At 37.6% G+C, this 20,969-nt stretch overlaps 1 pseudogene; it reads right to left on the bottom strand.

The window, feature by feature from the left end:
* LOC110286361 overlaps window positions 1-11,526 on the bottom strand; it is a 26,524-nt pseudogene extending 14,998 nt beyond the window's left edge.
* Window positions 11,527-20,969: the final 9,443 nt, after the last annotated feature.

Below are 20,969 nucleotides of genomic sequence, written 5' to 3'. Positions count from 1 at the left end.
TGGACCAGAAAAGAAATTCCTCCTGACACATAATAATCACAACAGCAAATGCACTAAATAAAGATAGAATATTAAAAGCAGTAAGGGCAAAAGATCAAGTAACATGTAAGGCAGACTTATTAGAATTACACCAGACTTCTCACCAGAGACTATGAAAGACAATAGATCCTGGGCAGATGTCATACAGACCCTAAGAGACCACAAATGCCAGCCTAGTCTACTATACCCAGCAAAACTCTCATTTAAAGAGAGGGAGAAACCAAAGTATTCCATGACTAAACCAAATTCACACAGTATCTTTCCACAAATCCATCCAAAGTATAATAAAGGGAAAAGTCCAACGCAAGGATGTAATTACACCCTAGAAAAAGCAAGAAAGTAATCCTTCAACAAAACTAAAATTAGATAGCCACAAGGACAGGATATAAACTCTAACAAAAAAAAAATAACAGGAAGCAACAATTTCTTTTCCTTAATATCTCTTAATATCAATGGGCTCATTTTCCCAATAAAAAGATATAAACTAACAGACTGGCTACATAAAAAGGACCCAAAATTTTGCTGCATACAGGAAAAACATGTCAGGGTAAAGACAGACACTACCTCAGAGTAAAAAGCTGGAAAACAATTTTCCAAGCAAAGTTTCTGAAGAAACAAGCTGGAGTGGCCATTCTAATATCCAATAAAATCGATTTCCAACCAAAAGGTATCAAAAAAGACAAGGAGGGTCATTTCATATGCATTTAAAGATAAAATCTTCCAAGATGAACTCTCAATTCTGAATATCTATGCTCCAAATGCAAGGGTATTCACATTAATTAAAGGGAATATAGTAAAACTCAAAGCACACATTGTACATCACACAATAATAGTGGGATACTTCAACACCCCACTCTCATCAATGGACAGATCCTGGAAACAGAAACTAAACAGAGACACAGTGAAACTAACAGAAGTTATCAAACAAAGAGATTTAACAAATATCTGCAGAACATTTTATCCTAAAACAAAAGGATATACCTTCTCAGCATCCCATGGTACCTCCTCCAAAATTGACCATATAATCTGTCAAAAACAGGCCTCAACAGATACAAAAATATTGAAATTATACCATGTACCCTAAGATCACAACGGAATAAAGCTGATCTTCAATAACAACATAAATAATACAAAGACAACATTCACATAGGAGCTGAACAACAATCTACTCAATGATAACTTGGTCAAGGAAGAAATAAAGAAAGAAATTAAAGATTTTTAGAGTTTAATGAAAATGAAGCCACAACATACCTATACTTATGGGACAAAATGAAAGCAGTCCTAAGAGGAAAACTCATATGACTATGTGCCTCCAAAAAGAAACTAGAGAGAGCAAACACTAGCAGCTTGACAGCACACCTCAAAGCTCTAGAACAAAAGGAAGCAAATTCAACCAAGAGGAGTAGACAACAGAAAATAATCAAACTCAGAGATGATATCAACCAATGCAAAAAAAAAAAATCAAAAAACTATACAAAGAATCAACCAAACCAGGAGCTGATTCTTTGAGAAAATCAATAAGATAGATAAACCCTTAGCCAGACTAACTAGTGGGCACAGGTACAGTATTCTAATTAACAAAATCAGAAAGGAAAAGTGAGACGTAACAACACAATATGAGGAAATCAAAAACATCATCAGATCCTACTACAAAAGGCTATACTCAAGAAAACTGGAAAACCTGGATGACACTTATAGAGGAGAAAGTGGGAACGAGCTTTGAAGATATGAGCACAGGGGTAAAATTCCTGAACAGAACAGCAATGGCTGTTGCTATAAGGTCAAGAATAGACAAATGGGATCTCATATAATTGCAAAGCTTCTGTAAGGCTAGGGCACTGTCAATAAGACAAAAAGGCCACCAACAGATTGGGAAAGAATCTTTAAGAATCCTAAATCTGATAAGGGATTAATATCCAATATATACAAAGAACTCAAGAACCTGAACTCCAGAATATCAAATAACCCCATTAAAAAATGGGGAGCAGAGCTAAACAAAGAATGCTCAACTGAGGAATACCGAATGGCTTAGAAGCACCTGACAAAATGTTCAACATCCTTAATCATCTGGGAAATGCAAATCAAAATCAAAAACAAAAACAAAACAAAACAGAAAACAACAACAACAACAACAAAACCCCCCTGAGATTCCATGTCACTCCAGTCAGAATTGCTGAGATCAAATATTCAGTTGACAGCAGATACTGGTGAGGATATGGAGAAAGGGGAATACTAATCTATTGCTGGTATTTTTGCAATCGGGTACAACCACTTTGGAAATCTGTCTGCAGTTTCCTCAGAAAATTGGACATAGTACTACCAGAATATCCAGCAATACCTCTCCTGGGCATATACACAGAAGATGTTCCAACTTGTAATAAGAACACATGCTCCACTATGTTCATAGCAGCCTTATTTATAACAGCCAGAAGCTGGAAATAACCCAGATGTCCCTCAACAGAGGAATAGATACAGAAATTGAAGTACATTTACACAATGGAGTACTACTCAGCTATTAAAAACAATGAATTTATGAAATTTTTAGGCAAATGGATGGATCTGGAGTATATCTTCCTAAGTGATGTAACCCAATCACAAAAGAACATTCATGATATGCACTCACTGATATGTGGGTATTAGCCCAGAAACTTAGAATACCCAAGATACAATTTTCAAAACACATGAAACTCCAAAAGAAGGAAGATAAAAGTGTGGATACTTCATTCCTTCTCAGAATGGGGAACAAAATACCTAAGTATTGAGTTACAGAGACAAAGTTCAGAGCTAAGATGGAAGGAAGAACCATTCAGAGACTGCCCCACCGGGGGATCCATCCCATAAACCATGTCTAAACCCATACACTGTTGCATAGGCCAGCAAGATTTTGGTGACAGGACCCTGATATAGCTGTCTCTTGTGAGGCTATGACAGTACCTGGCAAATACAGAAGTGGATGCTCACATCTATTGGTTGGAACACAGGGCTCCCAATGAAGTAGCTAGAGAAAGTACCCAAGAGCTGAAGGGGTCTGCAACTATATAGAATGAACAACAATATGAACTAAACAGTACCCCCCCCCAGAGCTTATGTCTCTAGTTGCATATGTAGCAGAGGATGGCCTTGTTTGTCATCAATGGGAAAAGAGTCCCTTGGTCTTGGGAAGATTATATGCCCCTTTACAGGGGAATACCAGGTCCAGGAAATGGGAGTGGGTGGGTTGGGGAGCAGAGTGGGGAAAGGGTATAGGGGGCTTTTGGGATAGCATTTGAAATGTAAATAAAGAAATTATCTAATAAAAAGGCGTTAAAGAAAGACATATTTTTGACATTTTTACAAATATGTAAAAGCTTTTATTATTCTTTTCCATAGTGTGTTTTTCTTGGTGCTATATAATGTGAATAAAATTTTAACATGTTAGTGCACAAACACATCATTTGCTTTATTGATATTCTCTAAATAATATCTATAAATTGATATTCCTTTCAGTTGTCAAGTGTTATTTACTCTTGAAAATATGTGGTATGACATGGAAGATAAAGTCAACAAGAAACATATTATCAAATTTTGTATTGGAGCAAGGTGAAAAGTGGGTATTCCTTGATTTGGTTTATGAGACAAAATAAACTAGATTAATCATGGTATGAATGATTCATATTCTTTATGATGATGATTTATATGTTTTTGGTAATAATATTCCAAATACATATGAAATATATCTTAAATATTTGAGTCTGTTTTCTTTTAGAATAAATTATTTTCCAAAAATATTTTGTAAAGGGTATGTGAACATATTTCACTTACCCTTGCACAGAGGTGCACAGTGCTAATCTAGTTTACACTTTATATCCTCTGCTTCCCTGAACTACTTCCAGAAAATAGTCCTTTAATTTTAATACTCAAAGAAAAAAATGGAACATAGAACACCACCTACAGCAAATTTTGAAAATATCAATAGAGATTAAAAACACTATTAGAGACAAGAGAGGAAAATTACTTGCTATATGAAAATGGAGTTTCAACAGTGATGACTTCCATAATCTAGCTACAAAACCTTGGTTCATGATTTATTTTTCAGATATTTATAATCTTTGAGAATATATTGAACTCCACACACACTTCTGCACCTCTGTTGCTTGTATGTATACATTCATATCAATATTATCTTTAGTATATAATGGTATCATATACTTCATTAACATAATTCTCTTTGATTCTACATTAAAACCGTTTTTTTAGGAATAACATCATTCTTCATTTATTACTGTAAAGTAGAAATTACGATATTACCAACTAAATACTTATTTTTATGTTTATCCTTTAACTTTATGCATATCAATATTCTGTCTGTCTGTATGTCTGTATACTACATGTGTACAGAGGCCAAAAATGTTTTCCTATCACCTAGGACTGTAGTTATAGACACCAGTTTTGAACTGCTAGCTGGGTGCCAGGAATTGAATCCAGGATCTGGAAGATCAGCCCATGCCCTTAAGTGTTAACCAATTGTCTCCTTTTGGGGCCCAAAAGCCCCGGGCATCTCATCCTCTGTCTTGTCCCTGGGCCATCATCTAACACCCTTTTTCTTCTTCCACTGTCTTGCTTCCATTCCTAATTGACTTGGGACATTTTACAATGAGGGCACCCCTTTCTGGACCTTTTACAATGAGGACAATCTTTTCCTGACATTTTACAATGGGGGCATTCCTTTGACGTTAAATTGTTATCTAGCACAGATTTGGCATGTGTGCCTTCTGTGATTTTCAGCTTTATAAACCATCCATTTTCCAAGAGTAAATGAGACTTGAACAGAATTTTTGTCTTGCCTCCTTTCTTCATGTCTTCTGATCGCGAATTTGCAGGTGCAGCTCCATTCCCTCGAGAACCCTGTTATTTAAGTCCTGCAGGTCTGGGCAGTCTCCTGTTTCCTATATACTACTAAATGTTTGCTAATTGTTACTGTTTTATATTATCAAAAAAAATCTTTTTTAAAATTTTCTGCAGTTTTATCAACAGTATATTAATATATTACTAGTTAGGAGTGGACCATTTATTGCAACTCTGTTATGATCTGTGCCATACATATTTAGCTGTTTGGAGATCCTAAAGTAAGTATATTGTCTTAGTCAGGGTTTCTATTCCTGCACAAACATCATGACCGAGAAGCAAGTTGGGGAGGAAAGGGTTTATTCGGCTTACACTTCCATACTGCTGTTCATCACCAAGGAAGTCAGGACTGGAATTCAAGCACGTCAGGAAGTAGGAGCTGATGCAGAGGCCATGGAGGGATGTTCTTTACTGGCTTGCTCAGCCTGCTCTCTTATAGAACCCAAGACTACCAGCCCAGAGATGGTCCCACCCACAAGGGGCCTTTCCGCCTTGATCACTAATTGAGGAAATGCCTTACATTTGGATCTCATGGAGGCATTTCCTTAACTGAAGCTCCTTTCTCTGTGATAACTCCAGCTGTGTCAAGTTGAGACAAAACTAGTCAGTACATATATATATTCCAGAAGTTAAACTGATATGATCAATTATGTGTATACACACACACACACACACAGTGACTTTACTTATATCAAAAGTAAAGCATCTACATGTTGTTTTTCTTAGGAGCTTCTTGTAGATAGATATCTTATATAATTTAAGAGAACCAGAAACAACTTTTTTATCTATACATAAAATTTAATTCAATAACTGTCATCATCTAAAACTCTTTTGCTTCTTCCACAACTTCAAAGAGACAGTCGGTAATTAAGGACATTTTAAATCCCAAGCACTCTGACAGACAAGGTAGATTTGAGAGAGCTTTTGAAACCTGAATTGCCAAGAAAATTCCTTACTGACAAATGTTCAACATGAGGTTTGGGCTGAACGTGTTCAGAAAAGGTGTTATGGGCTATATAGCTCTCTCAACTACATTTTTCGTAGAAAGCTGTACATAAAATAAATGCAGTTTAGTCTACTGAAAATGAACTGGAGAATTTCATTAAAAATGAGAAAATATTTGACCTATATTCTTATAAATAATACCTGTATTATTTATAAGATAAGGTTGTGGAAGATTTAACTGAGAAAAGTATCCAGTATCCAGATTGTCATAACAATAGAGCAATTATATAATAAGAAATAAGGCAAATAAAAAAATCATGATGAGTTTTGGCTTTTAACTAGTAAGTAAATGAGTACACACTTAAGGATTAATGCTATTGCAGTGATTAAATGTGGTAAACAGTTTTTGAAAATTCACCTAGTAATATAGTTATTCAGAATTATGATTTTAATCTATAGGTATTATATTATCATCATCATGTATAATTTGAATATACTTAATTTCATTGAAACTACTGTTATGTCTTGGTTTCTAATATGAAGTATAATAATGGGACTTTTAATCAATTTGGAGGTTCTTAGAGATCTTTCTCATGTGAAGAGATTAACAGAGTAACCTTACAAGTCAGCTAGTTATTTCAAGTACTGGTTGCTATAAAGCTAATCTGGTAGCTTCTCAGTCTCTCTCATATCCATTCATCATTTTTAAGTGTTTTTGTCCTTAAGCAATGAGGTTGACATATCATTCCAGCATAAACTCTTGGGCTCCTGGGATTGTTACTCAAATAAACTCTTCTTCTTTTATATGAGAAACAGTCTTTAAAAGGGATTATGAAATACTCACACTATAATTTTTAAAAATTAGAGTTTTCCTTAGGAGGAAAGTTGGCATAAAATATTTTATCTCATTTCTTTGAAAATTACAGTAAAAGACATTTCCTTCTGTGAATTTAAATGGTAAGTGCTAAGACCTAATCTTCAGTAGTTGCTCAAGTAATAAATTAAAACCAAAATATGAATAAAAGCAGCAAAGATGTCCATGCAATCACTAATCTTAAATTTTTTTATTGTTCTGAGTAGGTTTTGCATGTTACATAGTATAGAAGATATATTTATAAGCATGTATTTCACCCCATTTAGAGGTATATAGTAAAATCATTACTTTGGGAGTAATTAATAAACATAATGATAGATAACAATTTTATTCCTTAATTTTAAAATACAAACTGGGAAATGGTAAAGTTTCATTTTTCTACTAAAATTAAATAAATTGATATTACATTCTAAAAAGAACTAGAGTATAAACACAGTAGCATATGCCCTTGCAGGTTAACCAGTTTTTCAGTGACATAGCTAGAACATGCACTAGCTTTATTAAAAATATTAGATGCAAGAGTACTCAACTGTCATTTGTACTTAGTGTAAACCACTCTAAAGCTCTAAGAATCTTAAATCAAGTACAATAACAATCATGCATAATGTATGAACAAACTCTCTCTAAATTATCAGAAGTCAGTGCACTAAAATGGAAAACTTGAATGTGTACCATTGTTGGTACCTAAGTGGCAGATTTTCTCCGAACCCAGAAATATCATGCCTAGGTTACAGGGACCTGGGCATCTGTTGCCATAGAATTCACCATACATTCTCAGAATTTACCTGGCTCACTTCCCACCTTTATCTGCAAGAGGCAAAGTTACAACTCAAATAAAAGGCAGACCCTTCTCTCTCCTTCATCTTAGTTACCACCTTTGCCCCTTTCTCCCTACAATAAACCTCATATGAAACTGTTGGTCTGGTGTGGTCTGTCTGGACACAAGATGTGATTTTAACACAACATTGGTGCCCCAAACTGAGAATTGTTACCCAGGTGTACTGCCGACACAGGTTGACCACCGCTGGCTGGTGAGACCATGACAAATCAACTGTGACACCACCACATGGACTGTAGCCACCTGGTGCCACCAGCACACCACGTGGACTTCCACCACATCTACAGACCACTACCACCCTCCCCTGTGAGACTCACAGATTTCTACCATGTGAGCTGTGCCTCTGCAGTCTACCACCTGGGGATAACCTCTGCCATGTGGGTTACACAACCCAATAGGCCCACACTAACAGGACAGTTCTACTTTTCCTGCTACCAGACCACAAAAACCCTCAAAGACACAGTAGCATATTGGTAAAGTATTTTTAACAGTCAGCTGGAAGGACTCTAAATGCCCAACCTGGCCCTATTTGTAGGACAAGGGGGTGGCATTTCATGGCCATGGTCCTTATGAGCAGCCTCCTAGCAGACATTCAAGAAGAGGCTTTGACCTTTGTATGACTTCCCTTCTCAAAAGAGGTTCATAACCCCTGTAGATCTTGCAGCCATTCAAAAATTCCTAGATCTAGGTTGAAAAGCTTTCCGTCAAGTCCAGTACTCCACCATAGCCCCTGGATGTTCAAGTGATAACCTGGACATCTAGACTGGCTGTACATGTTTAACTCATTTCTGAACTCTTTTTGGGATGCTAGTACAAATAGTTCAATAACATCCCATCAAACAATGGGTGCTGCATTTTCTCTGAACATATCTCCAGGCACCCCACTGTTATATCTCTTGGAAAATATCAAATCTCAGAAGTTAATGCCCTAACTTGAGGTCATAAAAACTAGTACACTTTGACAATAAGGTCTGGATTCAGTACCCATTAGAAAATGGCTCCAAATTTCCACTTAATGGCACACTAGATCCTATTATGTTAAGGGATCTTCATACATACTGCCAGCAGTCTGGTAAATGGAAAGAGGTTCCCGATGCCAAAACATCTATTTATATTTGCTGCAACCCCTCTATGTATTCTTCTTCTTTCACAAGCCAACTTCTCTTAGCCTTGAAACCTATACCACCTACACCAGATAATGCCATAACCCTCATCCACCTAAAGAACTGCCTCCTTTTCACCACAGACCATGCCTCCAAAATCCCAAACTAATGCCCCAGTCTCTCCTCACTAGGCTAACCAAGAGCCTAATTGCTCAACCTTTCCACACCCCTCTCCACCTCCTGAGCCAGTTGCAGGTCTCTCCAATTGCTCTGCATTGGCACCTAGCTTCACCCCTTCTATAACCCGCTTGAAGGCCATAGCCAACACCCAAGTACTTCTCCTCCAAGGACACCTGACCTAGCATTGGTACATCCTTTAAGGTAAGTTTCTGGGTAACTGCTAGATCCTTGGACTTCCATTCACAGCTACTACTGAACCATTGTTGGGAATTGGACTGCAGACTGTAAGTCATCAATAAATTCTTTTACTATATAGAGACTATCCATAAGTTCTGTGACTCTAGAGAACCCTAACTAATACAAACTCTAACTCCTCCACCTTTATTAGAGTTCCAGTACATTACTCATTCTTATAGCTTGACTTTCCACAATGTACATATGATGCTTACTAATAATTTACTTCCTGAAGAACAAAGGTGAGTTTGGGAACAGGCAAGAACACATGCAGACAAAATTCATCAAACAGATAGAACATATCCAATCAGGTCTGAGGCAGTACCTGATCAAGATCCTTAATGGAATTATAATTCCACAGGCGGTATTTTAGCCAGAGATAAATTCACAATTTGCCTCCTGGCAAGTATCTGTAGCATAGCCTTAAAAACATTAAATTTTGAAAAAAATCAAGAGGTCATGTAGGGCAAACAGGAAAATCCATCTCAATTTTTAAAACACCTCTCTGAGGCTTATTTTAACACTAATCTGCACCCTGAAAATCCAGGAGATAAGCAACTTCTGAAGACCTACATTTTCCCCAGAACTACCACAACATAAGCTAAACATAGGCAGTTGGAGAAGGGGCCCCTAACTCCACAGGCAGACGTTTTGGCACTGGCCTTCAAGGTGTACCATGAAAGAGATGAGAAAGCCCACAATCAAAAATATTATATGCTGGCAAAGCTGTCCAACCAGCCTCAGCCACTGCTCCAGACTCCTGGTCTTCTAAGGATCAGAGACTACCAGGCTCCTGCTATAGATATGGTCAACAAGGTCACTGGGTGCGGGCTTGTCCTAACACCTACAAGCCAAGGGGACCATGTCCTAAGTGCCATCAGGAAGGACATTGGGCTGTTGATTTTCATCATATTGTACAGGGCAAAGGAACATCAGTCACAGGTAACCCTCTAGCCAATCACCTAGGCTTTGCTATGGATGACTAAAGAGGCCCAAGCTCCCTTGACTTGATCATAACCATCACAAACAGGGAGCCCCAGGTAGACATCATGGTATATGGGTGGTCTATCTCCTTCCTCATGAACACTGGGGCCACTTACTCAGTCCTAACAGATTTGGGGGGACCCACTTCCCCTTATAATTTTCCTATCTTTGTGGTAGAAGGACAATCTTGCCTTCCTCACCAGACCCCACCCCTTAGTTGCATTTTTAGGGGTGTACCTATCACTTATTACTTTTTGGTAGTGCAGACATGTCCTGTTCCCTTATCGGGAAGGGATCTTCTAACTAAGTTGGGAGCCAAAATTTCCTTTGCTTCCCCACATTCACCTAAACCCAAGCTCACCAGCAGTTCCTCTGCTCATTCTTCTAGCCAGCCAACCTATTAACACTAACATGTTCTTTCCTTTACCAGCTTCTCAGATAGACCCCCGAGACTGGGACATCTAGAATCCCTATGTTGCTAAAACATCATTCTTCTGTTGTCATCCAATTACTGGATTCTACCTGGTACATCACTCAAGCTCAATATTCTCTCTTCAGAGCCTTGTGGGACTTAAGCCTATCATTTCTGACCTCATAAGGAAAATCTCTGTCACCCCACCTCTTCCCCCTTTAACACCCCTATGCCAGTAGTTAAGAAACCTAATAGTACCTATTGCTTGGTTCAAGACCACAGGTGGATTAATTCTGCAGCAGTTCCCTTTTATCCTTTAGAGGCTAACCCTTATACACTTATTTCCACTATTACTTCAGAGACTTTCCATTTCTTAGTCCTAAATCTCAAGAATGAATTTTTCTCTATCCCTTTAAATTTCCAGTCACAGAATACATTTGCCTTTAACTGGACAGATCTTATCACCCAATTCTCTACCAAACTTACCTGGGCTGTTCTACCTCAGGGATTCTGGGAGAGCCCACACCCATTTTGCTAGTCCCTGGCTTCTGAATTACTGTCCCTTTCTCTCCCTAAATCTAAAATTGTGCATTAAGTAAATTACATCCTTCTCTGCAGCCCTTCTCTAGATATTAGCCAAGCAGACACCTCTGCTCTTCTAGATTTCCTTTCTAGTCAAGGCTACAGGTTCTTATCTTCTAAAGTCCAACTGTCAACTCCTTAGGTTATCTGTTTGGGACTAATGATTAAGTCAACCACCAAGGCTATTATTTGAAATAGAAAGGATTCAGATTTAATCTCTAACTGTTCCTTCTAGAAAGGAAAAGAATTTATCATTCCTTAGAATAGCTGTTTTTTTACATTCCTTGGTTCCTACCTTTTCCTTCCTTTCTTGCCCCTTATATGAAGTAGCATTGGCCACACCCATGAACCTCTTCTCAAACCTGTTACCAATTCCTTTCAAAGGCTCCAAGGGGCTCTCCTTAAAGGCCCCAGAATTACATATCCTTGACTTGTCTCGTCCTTTCCCCATCTCTGTACTCTATGTAACTGAAAATAATGCCCCTGGAATGTTAAGTTATCAACTGGGAACCTCTTTTGCACCTGTAGCATACTTGTCAAAAAAAAAAAAAAAAAAAAACTATCAGGAGTTAGCAGTTGCTGAACTCCTTATTCTAGAGTCATAAAAACCTAAACTTTAGGTCACCTATAGCTGTATTCTCTTCTTATAGCCTGTCACAGCTCCTAACTTACAAAGACTTACAGATTCTACCTCCCTCCAGGGTTCTTTCTCCTTAGGTAAAACTAATAGAGCACTCTACACTCACCTTCCAATCATGCCCACCTCTTAATATTTCTAGTCTTCTTCCTCGACCAAATACTAACCACTCCCTATCGAATTCCTGCAATGAAAATTTAGATAAACTCTTACCTCATCTTTCACACATACAGGAGGGCACATTACCTCAAGCCATCTATACCTGGATTACAGATGGAAGCTCCTTTCTGTAAGAAAGGCCCAGAGAAGCTAGCTATGACACACTGTCAGACACAGAGGTAGTGGAGGCACAGGCCCTTCCTGCTCACACCAGTAATTAACAGGCTGAATTACTATCCTATACTCCTGCCTTTGGACTGGCACAGAGACAATCCCTCAACATCTATACAGATTCCAAATATGTTTTCCGTGTTCTTGTGTCCCACACCATTATCTAGAAGGAGCTTGAGTTACTTAGGACTAAAGGAGGATCAGTAACTAATGTAAGCCAAATTAGGGACATGCTAAAGGGCTTCCATCTCCCCACAGCTATTGGGGTTGTCCACTGCAGATCCCACCAGACAGATGACTGTTTTGTCTCCAAGGGAAACAATCAAGCCTATGAGTCAGCTAGAGCTGCGGCCCTTATGGGCCTAGACACTTCTCACCCTCCCCAAGATATCTTTACCCTGCAACCCATATCCCCACTTGTCACAGGAACTTTAATTTGATTGGGTAAAACTCCTAAATCTGGCTCATTTCAGGCTCTGAGCTCTCTCCAAGGGACCTCTCCACATCTCACCCTTTAAACTCATGTATGGACATGTGATCCTAACTCCTGGTCTTCCACCTAAATGCTCTACTTCCAGACTGTCTACTCACCCTATTACTTTGTCACCCCTGTTCTCTCCTATGGAACTTTGTTGACCAAAATCTACCACGGCCACATACTGATCTCTGTCCAAAGCCTGTCAACACTGGTGACCAAGTCCTTCTTTCCTCTCCAGACCATCAGCCATCACCCATCTCTTCCAAATGGCAGAACCCTTTTAAGGTAATTCTTGTGACCCCTATAGCTGCTAAACTCGAGGGACTCTCACCTGTCTCACCTCAAACCTTTCATCCCTCCACCTAAAAAGGATTCTTCTTCATACACATTGACCCTTACAAGACCATGCTCTGTTAAGCTCCAGAGTATATCGAGACCACCCACCTTGTCCTCAATCCCAGAAAAATGATACTCTACCACGCAGCTGAGCTTGACCTTACTGGTTTAGACATGAGTTTCTTGTCTTCCCTCTGCTGTTCATTTCCATCCAGGGTATCCCTTACATCTGGAGATTTGAGGTCCAAGACACCTCCACAGATAACAAACAGTCTTTTAAAATAGGGTAAGGAAATTCCTCCATAGCCGGATGCCAGGAACTGATCCAAATTGCTGTCATCCCTGTATCTGTCATCACATCTAAATATTATGATCTCTATACTTGTTTTCTCTTTGACCAGACAAAATATCATTGTGAAAAATGGTCAACCAAATATGGAGCTACCTATATTGTTCTTGTCAGATACAAGGATCATATACCAATCTCTTCTTCTATCAACACTGTACAATACTCTTTTCCTACATAAAAGACTCATGGGATTCCAGGTGGGAGACATGAATTGTTGTTAAGTTCTACCACAAAAATCAACATGGGTCCCCAGCAAGTACTATCAACATCCAGAGAAAATGTGTCTCAATTGTCCAACCTCTAGATATCTGAAAAGTTGGAGAACTAATGAAACACTCCTCTGAGGTCCTTACCTTTTTGACATCTCCCCTCATAAATGGCACTAACTTGTCATTTCCCTTTTGATTCAAACTTGGATCTCAGTATACCAACTCCTTAATGTCACACAACCTGGTTACTTTAAAGATTGCTGGCTATGCGTAACCCCTGAAACTCATTCACAATTGCCACTTACATCCTCCCCATTGATACTGCCATGTAATGTTACTTCACCATTTGTCAGCTGCCCTGACTCTGATGTTGCCAGAACCCTATACATTTTATCTATCACTCTTTTTGGTGTGGCAAGCTGTTCTAAGACCTCTGGGACATGTTCTGTAGGAACGCTGAGCTCCTCTAGACATTAGGAAGCAGTTTTAGAAACACAATGCCCCTATTCCCTTTTCACCATTGGTTTCCTCCTCCCCCTTTTTCCCTTCTCTTTATAGTAAGAAAAAGAGAGGTATTTTGGTATCAGGAACCTGTGTATCTGAGTGTCTCCAAACCCAGCAACATCACACACAGGTGACAGGGACCTGTGCATCTGTTCCATGGCAACCGCCATATATTCCCAGAATCCACTGGGCTCACTTCTCACATTTACCTGTAAGTGGCTAGGTCACAACCCAAATAAGTGGCCGACCCTTCGGACACCCCACATTTCTCTCTCATTCATTAGTTTTTGTTGTCACCTATGCCCATTGACCCAACAATAAATCCTGTGTGGACCTGTCTTGGCCTGGTGTAGTCTGACTGGATGCAAGCTATGATTCTAACAAAACCATGACGGGAAATCAAATTACTATGAAATTATCATTGCATATGGACATTGTAGACATTTATTTGAGGCAATATAGAAATAACTTTTGCATTAAAAAATAAAAGTTATGCCAATTCACCTGTATATTCTTATATATTACTAAAAACCAATTTTCCATAAAATTTTTATCAACATTACCAAGAAAATTCTGACATTACTTTCTGGGGAAAGATGCCACAGATCCCTGAGAGGAATTTTTGACAGCTAGTCACATTGAGTGTTGCTGAAGCTGAGATTGTATTAGTTGTTGTCATTGTATGTCATATCATCCATTTTAGGTTGACAGGAAAATTCACAATAGACACAAAGGAAAGAAAACCTCACACACGAACGAAATTTGGCTATCACAGAAACAGTGACTTGGTTAGGTATTGCATTCTCAATGCTGTAGTCTATTAGTTTCATATGTCTCCATTATGCTGACATATTCCTGTAGATTTTACATATCACTCTGTCATGGTAGCTGCAATAGACAAGTAAAATCAGGGCCTGCTGAAGATGAAGATCAAGACAGATCATACCTTGCAAGAATTCAGCAATATTAACAATTGGGAAAAACATTTTTTAAATGTCCTAACTCTAGGATTATGTATTAGTACAATCCACATTCCAATTCTTCCAGAATTGGGAGCTCTAGCTTTCTGTTAACGCTCACCAAGCTAACACATAGTGTTATACTTACAGGTAATATAACTACTTCATTAATGTACCACATTTAAATGATGTATAATAAAATAAAATTTCATATATTTTCAGTTATTCTTAAATGAATACAGATTATATTTTTAGCTTTCTATAAAGTAGCATAAAAATTCTTAGAAAGATAGAAAATTCTCTCTTATAAATACTCTGTTGTTGAATAACATTAGTTTTGAATATGATAATCATTAATCATAAAACAAACAAACAAAAAGCCAGAATATTTTCTTTAAAAAAAAATATAAGGAATTCAATACCCATACCTAAACATAATAAAGGCAATATACAGCAAACCAGTAGCTAACATCAAAATAAATGGAGAGAAAATTGAAACAATCTCACTAAAATCAGGGACTAGACAAGGCTGACCACTTTCTCCCTACATATTCAATATAGTACTTGATGTCCTACTCAGAGGAATTGTACAACAAAAGGAGATCGAGGGGATACAAATGGAAAAGAAGAAGTCAAAATATCACTGTTTGCAGATGATATGATAGTATATCCAAGTGATCCTAAAATTTCAACCAGAGAACTCCTATACTTGATAAACAGCTTCAGTGAAGTAGCTGGATATAAAATTAACTCAAACCAATCAGTGGCCTTTCTCTACAAAAAGGATAAACAGGCTGAGAAAGAAATTAGGGAAACAAAACAATTCACAATAGTCACAAATAATATGAAATACCTTGGTGTGACTTTAACTAAGGAAGTGAAAGATCTGTATGATAAGAACTTAAAGTCTCTGAAGAAAGAAATCAAAGATCTCAGAAGATGGAAAGATCTCCAATGCTCATGGAATGGCATTAATAATATAGTCAGAATGGCTATCATGTCAAAAGCAATCTACTGAATCAATGCATTCCCCATCAAAATTTCACCTCAATTCTTGAGAGAGTTAGAAAGGGCAATTTACAAATTCATCTGGAATAACAAAAAATCTGGGATAGCAAAACCTATTCTCAACAATAAAAGATAAAAGAACCTATGGTGGAATCACCATCCCTGACCTCAAGCTATATATTACAGAACAATTGTGATAAAAACTGCATAGTACTTGTATAGTGAAAGAGAGGTAGAACAATGAAATAAAATTGAAGACCCAGAAATGAACCCACACACCTATGGTCACTTGATCTTTGACAAATGAGCTAAAACTATCCAGTGGATAAAAAAAAATAGCATTTTCAACAAATGGTGCTGGCTCACCTGGTGGATAACATGTAGAAGAATGTGAATTGATCCATTCTTATCTTCTTGTAAAAAGTTTAAGTCTAAGTGGATCAAGGAATTCCAAATAAAACCAGAGACACTGACACTTATAGAGGTGAAAGTGGGGATGAGCCTCGAAGATATGGGCACAGGGGAAATTTTCCTGAACAGAACAGCAATGGCTTGTGCTGTAAGACCAAGAATCAACAAATGGGACCTCATAAAATTTCAAAGCTTCTGTAAGGCAAAAGACACTGTCAATAAGACAAAAAGGTGACTAACAGATTGGGAAAGGATCTTTACCAATCCTAAATCTGATAAGGGACTAATATCCAATATATACAAAGATCTCAAGAAGCTGGACTCCAGAAATACAAATAACCCCATTAAAAATTTGGGTACAGAGCTAAACAAAGAATTCTCCACTAAGGAATACTGAATGGCTGAGAACCTCTGGAAAAAATGTTCAACATCCTTAATCATCAGGGAAATGCAAATAAAAACAACCCTGAGATTCCACCTCACACCAGTCTGAATGGCTAAGTTCAAAAATTCATGTGACAGAAGATGCTGACGAGGATGTGGAGAAAGAAAAACACTCCTCAGCCGGGCATGGTGGTACATGCCTTTAATCCCAGCACTTGGGAGGCAGAGGCAGGCAGATTTCTGAGTTCGAGGCCAGCCTGGTTTACAGAGTGAGTTCTAGGACAGCCAAGACTACACAGAGAAACCCTGTCTCGAAAAACCAAAAAAAAAGAAAAAAAAAAAAAAGAAAAAAAGAAAAACACTCCTCCATTGCTGATGGAATTTCAAGCTGGTACAACCACTCTGGGAATCAGTTTGGCATTCCTCAGAAAATTGGACATAGTACTACAGGAAGTTCTAGCAATACCACTCGTGGCCAAATACCCAGAAGATGTTCTAACTTGTCATAAGGATGCATGCTCCACTATGTTCATAGCAGCTTCTTTATAATAGGTAGAAGCTGGAAAGAACCCAAATGTCCCTCAACAGAGGAATGGATACAGAAAACATAGTAAATTATTGTAGTACATTTACTCAATGTAGTACATTTATAACCTATTCAGCTGTTAAAAACAATGGTTTATAAAATTCTTAGGCAAATGGATGGATCTGAAGGATATCATTCTGAGTGAAGTAATCCAATCACAAAAGAACACATATGGGCTGGACAGATGGCTCAGCATTTAAGAGCACTGACTGCTCTTCAGAAGGTCCCATGTTCAATTCCCAGCAACCACATGATGGCTCACAACCATCTGTAATGAGATATGGCACCCTCTTCTGTAGTGTCTGAAGACAGCTACAGTGTACTTACATATAATAAATAAATAAATCTTCAAACAAACCAACAAACAAACAAAAACCACATGATATGCACTTACTGGTAAGTGCATATTAGCCCAGAAACTTAGAGTACCCAAGATACAACTTGCAATACTCATGAAACTCAAAAAGAGGGAGAACCAAAGTGTGGATACTTCCTTACTTCTTAGAAGCATGGGGGGGGGGGTATGGACAAAATACCCATGGAAGGAATTACAGAGACAAAGTTTAGGACTGAGACTGAAGGAAGGACAATCCAGAGACTGCCCCACCCAGGGAACCTTCCCATAAAAAACCCACCAAACCCAGATTCTATTGTATATACCATCAAGATTTTGTTGACAGGACCCTGATATAGCTGCCTCCCGTGAGGCTATGACACTTCCTGGAAAATACATTAAGTGGATTCTCACAGTCATCTATTGGATAGAACACAAGGTCCCCAAGGAAGTAACTAGAGAAAGTACCCAAGGAGCTGAAGGGGCCTGCAGCCCTATAAGAGGAACAACAATATGAACTAACCAGGACCCCCTGAGTTTGTATCTCTAGTTGCATATGTAGCAGAGGATGGCCTAGTAGGCCATCAATGAGAAGAATTGTCTTTGGTCTTGTGAAAATTCTATGCCTCAGTATAGGGGAATGCCAGGGCCAAAAAGTGGGAGTATGTTGGTTAGGGATTAGGATTAGTGGGAGTAGGTTGGAGGGGGAAGGGTATAGGTTTTTTTTTTTTTTTTTTTTCAGAGAGGAATATAGGAAAGGGGATAGCAATTAAAGGTAAATGAAGAAAACATCTAATAAAAATTTAGAAAAAAATTTTTATTAGATATTTTCTTTATTTACATTTCTAATTTTATCCCCTTTCCTCATTTCCCCTCTGATCCACCCCCCCCATATCATCCCCCCTCCCCCTGCTCACTAACCCACCTACTCCTGCTTCCCTGTCCTGGCATTCCCCTACTCTGGGGCCCTTCACAAGACCAAAGGCCTCACCTCTCATTGATGTCCCACAAGGCCATCCTCTGTTATATACGCGGCTGGAGTATCTTTTCTATATGAAAATAAAGATTGCTACTTTAGAAGAAGTGTTGTTATGATAGCATCTTTTCAAGTGAGCCACCCTCTCTCTTTACATTTTGCCAGCTCACGTCTGCCAGAATTGCCCAGAGTAATTTTAAATAATGAATTACTTGCCTTTGTTTTTTGTCCCATCCTTTCCTTTTGTTTTGTTTGTTTGTTTGTTTTTGTTTGTTTTGTTTCATTTTTGTTTTTGTTTTTTGTTTTTTTGCTCTTTTGTTTTCAATTTCATTTATATCTAGTGGTCACTTTATGTTTATTAAAAAAAAAAAAAAACTTTACTTCTTTTGCAGTCATTGTTGCTGTGATGGCAATAATGTTGGTGTGACTCAAGACCTAATGGATAGTACTAAAATACTCAATGAGTTAGACAAAATCTTACTTCTGTGAAAAACATGTTCAGAACTGTTCAATAAAAAATGTGTTATTCCAAGATGCTAGGTTTGTAATAATTTCCTTACATGGTAACAGAAAATTAATAAATATAGTTTTCTTCATTTTGGAATGTGGTGTTTTGAATGAGGGTGGACACAACAGAATCATCATATATTTAAAAGGTTGGTCTACAAATGGTGGAACTATTTTGGGCTGTATTAGGAGGTGTGGCCTTGTTGGAGGAAGTGAGACACTGGGTGTAGGCTTTGAGGTTTCAAATGCCCAATCCAGGTCCAATATATCATTCTCTGACTCCAATTTGCTGATAAGAACTAAGCCCCAGTGGAGTCTCCAGTGCCTTATCTCCCTGCCTATTGCCATGCTCCCTGCCACGATTTTCATGAACTCACCCTCAAAAAACATAAATGATCCTCCAATTAAGAGTTTTATCTTATAAGTTTCTTTGAATATTGTGCCTCTTCAGAGTAACAGAACAATAACTATGACAGTTTTCTTCTTCCTTTCTTTGTCATTCTCCTCACATTTTGGCTGAAAAGTTAGATAACACTTCTTGATTTCCTATATATCCATAAAGACCTGCTTAAATGATTAAAAGTACAAAACTTACAAATTTAGTTTTCATTAGAATTTATAATTGTGTAGCTGAAGTGAGAAATTAATTGAAGATAAAACTAGAAACATTTAGATTGTTTTGGTAGTTCTTCAATTTAAAATTCTTGTATATTAAAACTAACTTTAATTTAATAACAATTTAATTAATTTTATTCTGGATGTTATGACAAAAATTAGATTCAACAAATGATCTTTTGTGCTTTTTCATGTATGTGTAGTTGTGGATCAAGGAGAAATCACTGCTCCCTGGGACATTTTTCTGCATGTCAGATCTGGTGCATTGAATATTCTTCAGTGATTATTCATTCTCCAGGTGACTAGTCTGGGTTTGTTCTTAAGGTGACAGAGTTCCAAGACATAGCAAAGAGGGAAACATTCTTAAATGCTAGACTTTGAATTTACAATTGTCTTCTATTATTTTCTATCCCTCAAAAATATTCTAAGGTCAGTTAATATGTACACTTTGAAAAACAAGACTCTATCACTTGACAGAGATTAGACTAAAAGTCTCACTTCAAAGGATGTTCCAAAGCAATGAGTATAGAGTTTCTACTACCATACTAGCACATGCATGCATCATGAATAATTAATTGCATTTTAATAATAATAATAATAATAATTTAATGAGACAGAATAAATAGATCTGCTGTACATTTGTAAAAAAATAGGGTTTACTCTAATGCCACATCTACTTTGACTAGTACTCTTGTCAAATATTTCATGTAAATTATGCTCTATCATATAAGAGATGATATTATATGTTCAACTCCATAATTATGACTAAATTATTCAAAGTTTATGAGTTCATTGTGGAAGAGGTTACAAAATAAGTGCCTGTGATATGGTATTATAAAGTGTGAAGCCATGAGCACTTTTATCTGGAATTTGATTTCTAAAGTCCTTATAATATTAAGTGGTTAAGAATTACTTTAATCTTAATAATTTGATGCTTGATAGAGACCCTGTGAGTAGTTTCAGGATGCTTGTTAGTTGCTGAAAAGATTTAAACCATGAAATCAGATGGTTGGTTCTTCTAGAATCTATTCTAGCCTCTAGAGCACTGGTTTTCAATCTGTGGGTCAGTACCCTTTTGGTGATTGGTATACTGCTTTAGAGTAGTTACCTAAGACCATCAGAAAATACAGATATTTACATCACTGTTCATAATGGTATCAAGATTACAGTCATTCAGTAGAAAGACAGGACATCAAATAGAGGGATGAGATTGCCAACCCACAGTCAAAAATTCTGACTCAGAATTGTCCCTGTTTAAAAGAGCTGTAGGA

The sequence above is a fragment of the Mus caroli genome, chromosome X, assembly GCF_900094665.2.
Source record: "Mus caroli chromosome X, CAROLI_EIJ_v1.1, whole genome shotgun sequence".
Lineage (NCBI taxonomy): Eukaryota > Metazoa > Chordata > Mammalia > Rodentia > Muridae > Mus > Mus caroli.
The sequence above is the reverse complement of the archived record's forward strand: the minus strand, read 5'-3'. Positions and strand labels throughout refer to the sequence as shown.